Here is a 6000-nt window from a genome sequence, read left to right on the forward strand (position 1 = left end):
CGACGGTATGCAGCACCTCCCGATTTGGACGGAAGACGACCTGTGATGAAAAGTTTGATCATTCGCGTAGAGCGCTTCGGAAAAACCTAATTTGCCCTCTCCCGTATAGGATCACAAAGGCGATCGGTTCCGGAGACCTGCTCTTCCTTTTTCCGGTGCATGCTAACGGGCGGGATGGAGTAGGTTATGATGGCGGCGCCAGCAGAGAGAGGTGGCAAAACCCTAACTTGTGTATCAGATATATTTATGTGCAACCAGGCAAGAGCAGTCACACAGAGCACTTCCCAATAACCTAATTCATCCCCTCCCATATAGGATCGCAAAGGCGAGCGGTTCCGGAGACCTGCGCTCCCATTCGCCGGTGCACACCGGCGGGCGGGATGGTCTAGGCTATCATGGCGGCGCAAACAAAGAAAGGAAAGTCTCTGCTCTATGCTCAATCCACCCAGCACGAGCGCGGCATGCGCGCTTCGTGTCGAGTCAAGACGAGCGAGGAACGCGCGTGTACCTCTCCTCTTCTCACTCACTTACTAGTGGTGAAACAACTCACCTTTTAAGGTGGTCTAACATTCTCCCAACTTTCTATGTGAGACTAAACTTCCCACCTCATGTCACTCCCTTGTTAGTTGGGCTTTAAGATTTATAGGAAAAACTGAAATACTACATGGGCCAAATGGATTAGCCCATTTATTCAACAGCATGGCATGCTCATGTTCCAAATGACAAATTGAAGATCTGGAAATGTAAGGTCACTGCTGTAGGAGAAGTCCCAGCGGGAGGATCATCTGGGCCCTTCAAGGCAACAAGGCGCTCAGCGACGTGAGCCATGTAGCTCACCAAAACTTCATGCTTGGAAGTGTAAGATTGTATTATGTCTCACAAATTGATACAAAACTGTTTGGGGTACAAGGGATATAAATAGTAGAGCCAACCGACTAAGCCTAAAACCCTAGCTTGCGTTACAAGTCTAGCTTAACCGAAACATATAATCTAACATCCCTCCGCAGTGTCAACGTGGGGTTCAATCACGTTGAGACTGAAACGAATGTCATGAAACGGCTGTGTCGGCAGTCCCTTGGTAAAGATATCGGCGAACTGCGCTGTAGTGGGAACATGAAGAACTCGAACTTGGCCCAAAGCAACTTTCTCCCTGACGAAGTGAATATCTATCTCAATATGCTTTGTCCTCCGATGCTGAACTGGATTGCTGGACATGTAAACCGCTGAAATATTATCACAATAAACAATAGTGGCCTGCCGGATGGGACGATGAAGTTCAGCCAACAACCGCCGTAGCCAAACCGTCTCAAGCAACCGCATGTGCAACATCTCGATACTCAGCTTCTGCAGACGAGCATGAAACCGTAACCTGTCGCTTAGAAGACCATGAAAGCAAATTGTTACCCATAAAAACACAGTATCCGGACGTGGACCGACGAGTGTCAGGACATCCAGCCCAGTCCGCATGAGAGTATGCTGTCAAACTGGTAGGTGAAGTGGTGTTTATGTGAAGGCCATAATCTAATGTTCCTTTTAGATATCTAAGAGTGCGTTTCATGTGATTGTAGTGAGGAACTCGTGGATCATGCATATATAGGCAGGCTTGTTGGACAGAATAAGATATTTCTGGGCGTGTTAGAGTAAGGTATTGTAGTGCACCCGCAATGCTACGATAGAGAGTTGGGTCTGAGAATGGTTCGCCATCGCGGAGAGTTTGGCGCTAGTGTCAACAGGTGTACGAGCAGGCTGACAATCAATCATGCCTCGCGCGGTTGAGAAGATCTAGAATGTACCGACGTTGGGAAAGAAAAAGACCATTAGAGTCAAGTGTAACAAGTGATGCCAAGAAAATGATGAAGCACACCAAGATCGACCATAGAGAATTCAGAGTTAAGCAGTGTAATAATATGATCAAGAAAAGTCTTATTGGAAGCAGTGAGAATGATATCATCAATATAAAGAAGAAGATAAGCTGTGTGTGTGGAAGTGTGATAGACAAAAAGAGAGGTGTCGGTGAGAGAGGGAGTGAAACCGATTGTTTGAATGTAAGTTGAAAAACGTTGGAACCAAGCCCTAGGGGCTTGTTTGAGACCATTGTTGGCGTCAGAAACCCACCGGCGGGCAGCGACTGGCCAACACGGTAGAGCCGGGAATGACTAGGGCTGCGGCTGGCCCCAGTCCCTCAGAGCGACGGCCCGCAAAGCCTCCTGGTCGCGCGCCGATGCTCGGGTCGCAAGGGCGTGCCACCCGACCTATACCTGGTCGTGAAGGTGTGGATGATGCCTCGCTTAATTTCCCGCAGGCACACACGTACACGTTAAATACGAGCCTCGATCGGCTCTCAAGTTGTCCTCGTGAATCGGCTCAAGGAGCCGATTCACCCATGATTCGTCCAAGGTGGCCGAATATATGGTGGTCCCGCTTGATCAACATAAAGCGTATGAGATCCACGACGATCTAGGGTTTTCACCGCATAATCGGATCATCCTACTCACGATTGGGCCTCGCACTCACGCACGGTAAACGTAAGCCAGCCCTAGACAAGGCCTAAAAACCAACACTAGGTTGATCCTCGGAACGTCCCGTCTAGGGGCAGCAAACTACACCCCGCATGCCGCTGGATCCTCCAACCCTTTGTAAGGCCTAACTATTGCAGATATTAAACTAATCCTTGATGAATCAAGGATCGACCATAACGGATCAGATCTACTAAACAAAGATCAAGCGGGGTGCCGCCCCGCACCCATGATGAGGCACAAGGACGGCTAGACGCGCAAGGGTTGCACTACGCGAGCATATGATGCTAAGAACGATGCTAACCCTAACGCGTCTATGATAACTACGTTGCTCGCCATCAAAAACGCTTCAAGCACGAGCAACGCATGAACAACTAGGCAGCTAGAGCTGCCTAGATCGCGAGATGCGATCTAGGCAGCATGATGCTTACCGGAGGAACCCTCGAGACGAAGGAGTTGGCGATGCGCCGAGATTGGTTTGTGTTGAACGTTGGTTGTTGTTTATTCCATAAACCCTAGGTACATATTTATAGTCCAGGGGACTTTCTAATGCGGTCGTGCGCTAAACCGTGCACGGGTAAAACTCTAACTTCTAAACTAAGACGCGATCTAATATGTTACAGATACATGGGCGGTTTAGCCCAACTTGGTAAACAAGGCCGATTCACGTATTTCCTTCCATGTATAATCTTCACGTCCATCTTGATCGCGGCCCACCTCTCGACTTGGCCAAATTCCGGTGATAACACATGCTCCCTCTGGTTTTGGAAATGACATTTCCAAAATCATTATGCCTTTCCCGTCGGGTCACGCCATGGCAGAGAGCGAACCGTCGCAAGATACTTCGTGATGACGTCTTGCCTCCTCGCCTTCTCTGCATGACTTGACGGTTCTGGTACTGCGCTCTCGAAAACTGCTTGGGCATTAAATCACTTTGCCCCTTTTTATTTGGCCACCCTCATAATTCCTTTCTTCATCCCCTTGTCCCACAGCAGCCATCGGCAAACCATTAGCCGCCATGGATTCTTCCTCTTCCACTGCCTCCTCTGGCCTGTCCCTCCACTCCTCCTCCTCCAGCGAGTTCGAGCAGGAGGTCGATCTGATGGCCATCTACGAAGCCCGCGCCCCAGAATATTGGGACGCGCGGACCGGGACTTCTCCAATGAGTCGAAGAAGACGAACCCCTCACCGATGGGGAAGAGGACCTTCATTTCCTCCTTGACGGAGAGCTGGAAGCGACAAGTGACGACGACCTCTTCTCCCGGGAAGGGAGCTTCTCCTCCGATGAGGAGGAGGAGAAAGAGGAAGAAGACGAGGATGCCCCCTCGAGGGTTACCCCCAGCCGAAGCGCCTTCGCATGTGGTGGGACGACGACGACAGCGATGACGAAGAAGAGGATGAAGCCCCCGCAAAGGGCCTCGGGAGCAGCGACGAGGAGCCCGTCGGCAGCAGCGCCGATGGGAACTCCGGGGATGAGGACGAAGGCAGTGACAGCTCGTAGATTAGGATCTACCAGTGTAGGTCTAGTAGTAGTGGCCCCTCCTTTGTTCTTCCTTTCTTAAGCAATCGGTTCCTTCCTTGTAAGAAATCTAGTCATCAATGGAAAATTCCCCAACTTGACTTCACTGATTCCCTTTTTTTTATGCTAACTTAGCCGATTGTCAACTCAATCGTTTTTCTAAATGAACTGATTTCCACACATCGTTCCCCATCCTTTTGGCATCGGAATGATTGTGAGCCCGGTCGTGCTCAACAAGCTTGTATCCGCGAAACCAGCCGATGACCATGTAATCGGCTTCTCCAACGAGCATCCAGGAGGCCAGCCGCTCCCCGAGCCTCGACCCGTGTGAGAACCATGATGGGGGTCCGCAATTCGGACAAACAACACAGGTATGATCACGCCTGGAAGAGACATTGCGCGGGGCCAACCAGCCGATCATCCTTCTCCCACTGTCAGGTGCCCCCCGAGCCTTTGATCAAGGCGAGCATGAGAGCGTATCACGAGTATCGGGCTACTATCCGCTTCTCAGCCGCGGTGCAGCATCAACCGATTCTGACCCAATCGGCTGTTTAACAACAGAGGACCTTCAAAGAGCATTGCCCCCGAGCTTCTTCAGCCTTTCATCAATGTAGCAGTAAAAACTTCTATCCAAAGGGCCGATGCAGATCAACCTCCCCTTGAACTAAGAAGCCCCCGCACGGGTGGCTCTAACGGACTAAAAGTAGCCCTGGATGCCCATTTGCAACAGCTGTATTCCTTGAGTCGATGTCTGCGCATCGGCTGTGCTAAAAATTTTTTGAATTTTTTTTTTTTTTTTTTTAGGCCGATTTGTGTATCGGCCCCCATATTTGATAGTACTATCTCGTATCCTCATGTTTTATCCACCTAGGTGCCCCCCCGAGCCGATTCTGTCAAGAGAATTGATGGTATCGGCTCTTCAGCAGTCCTCGTTGGGTCGAACGTTGATCCCGTGCAAAATAGGTGGTGAGGATAATTTTGGCCGATTGCTGGAATCGGCCTCCACGTTGCTTGCTCGGTGAAGGTTTAGTAATATCCCTTCAACAGTTTCGGAGGGCCGATCGCAAGGATCAGCCTCGCCACGTTGCTTATTGACGTAGTCTTGCTACTCGTCCATGTTGGCGGATAAAACCAGCCCAATCTCTGACTTTAGCATGTTGGTGTGCTTGCTGTTATCCATGTCGGGTGCGCTCGTGTAATCGTGGAGCACCACACCCCGCCGGACGAATGAACACCATGTTTGTGCCAGCCGATGTGTCATCATCGGCTCTCTTTGCTTGGGGCGCCACTCTTTTCTTTGCGGTAGCCCCTCCTCATCCAGGGTCCTCTCGGACTTTCGCAGCCGCATCAGGCCGCGCCTTCCTCGCCGTATGCAAGTACATCCTTTCAGCTTCCTCCGGACCGCGCAATCGCTGAACCCCGCGTTTTTGTGTATGGCTGAGACCGTCAGGGCACCACCTTGGACGGTGGCACCTGTCTTCTTCGTATTCCCCTTCGTCTTCTGAATCATCGAGATCTTCCAACGGAGGGGTCTCAGCCCGTCTGTTTTGTGGTGGGAGAGGCCCTAAGCGCTCGAACACGTATACGTTGGCTGTCTCCTTCTTCTTCCGGTTGCATTCGGGCAGTTGCCGATTGTTGGTAATCGGCTCATTCCCGAATCCCAGCAGATGTCCGAAGAAGGGGCAATGCCAATGCCTCGTCCGTATCGTCCCGCTCCCCGCCATGGCGCTCCCGTCGCTCCTCGTCATGATTATACCGGTGATGTCTTTCGTCGTTTCCGGCCGGACGACCTCTTTCATCATTGTTGTTGTATCGCCGGCGTTGGTCATATCGACTAACATACTTGTTGAGGAGGTGATCAGAGAGGGGTCGTTGGTATCTTATGTTCTTCACTTCCCCCTCTGTGACGTAGCGCTTGCCATCTTGACGGAGCCGATCGCATGGAGCGGCCCCCTCAGTGTCCTT

The sequence above is a fragment of the Lolium rigidum genome, chromosome 7 (genome assembly GCF_022539505.1).
Source record: "Lolium rigidum isolate FL_2022 chromosome 7, APGP_CSIRO_Lrig_0.1, whole genome shotgun sequence".
In the NCBI taxonomy this organism is placed as follows: Eukaryota; Viridiplantae; Streptophyta; class Magnoliopsida; order Poales; family Poaceae; genus Lolium; species Lolium rigidum.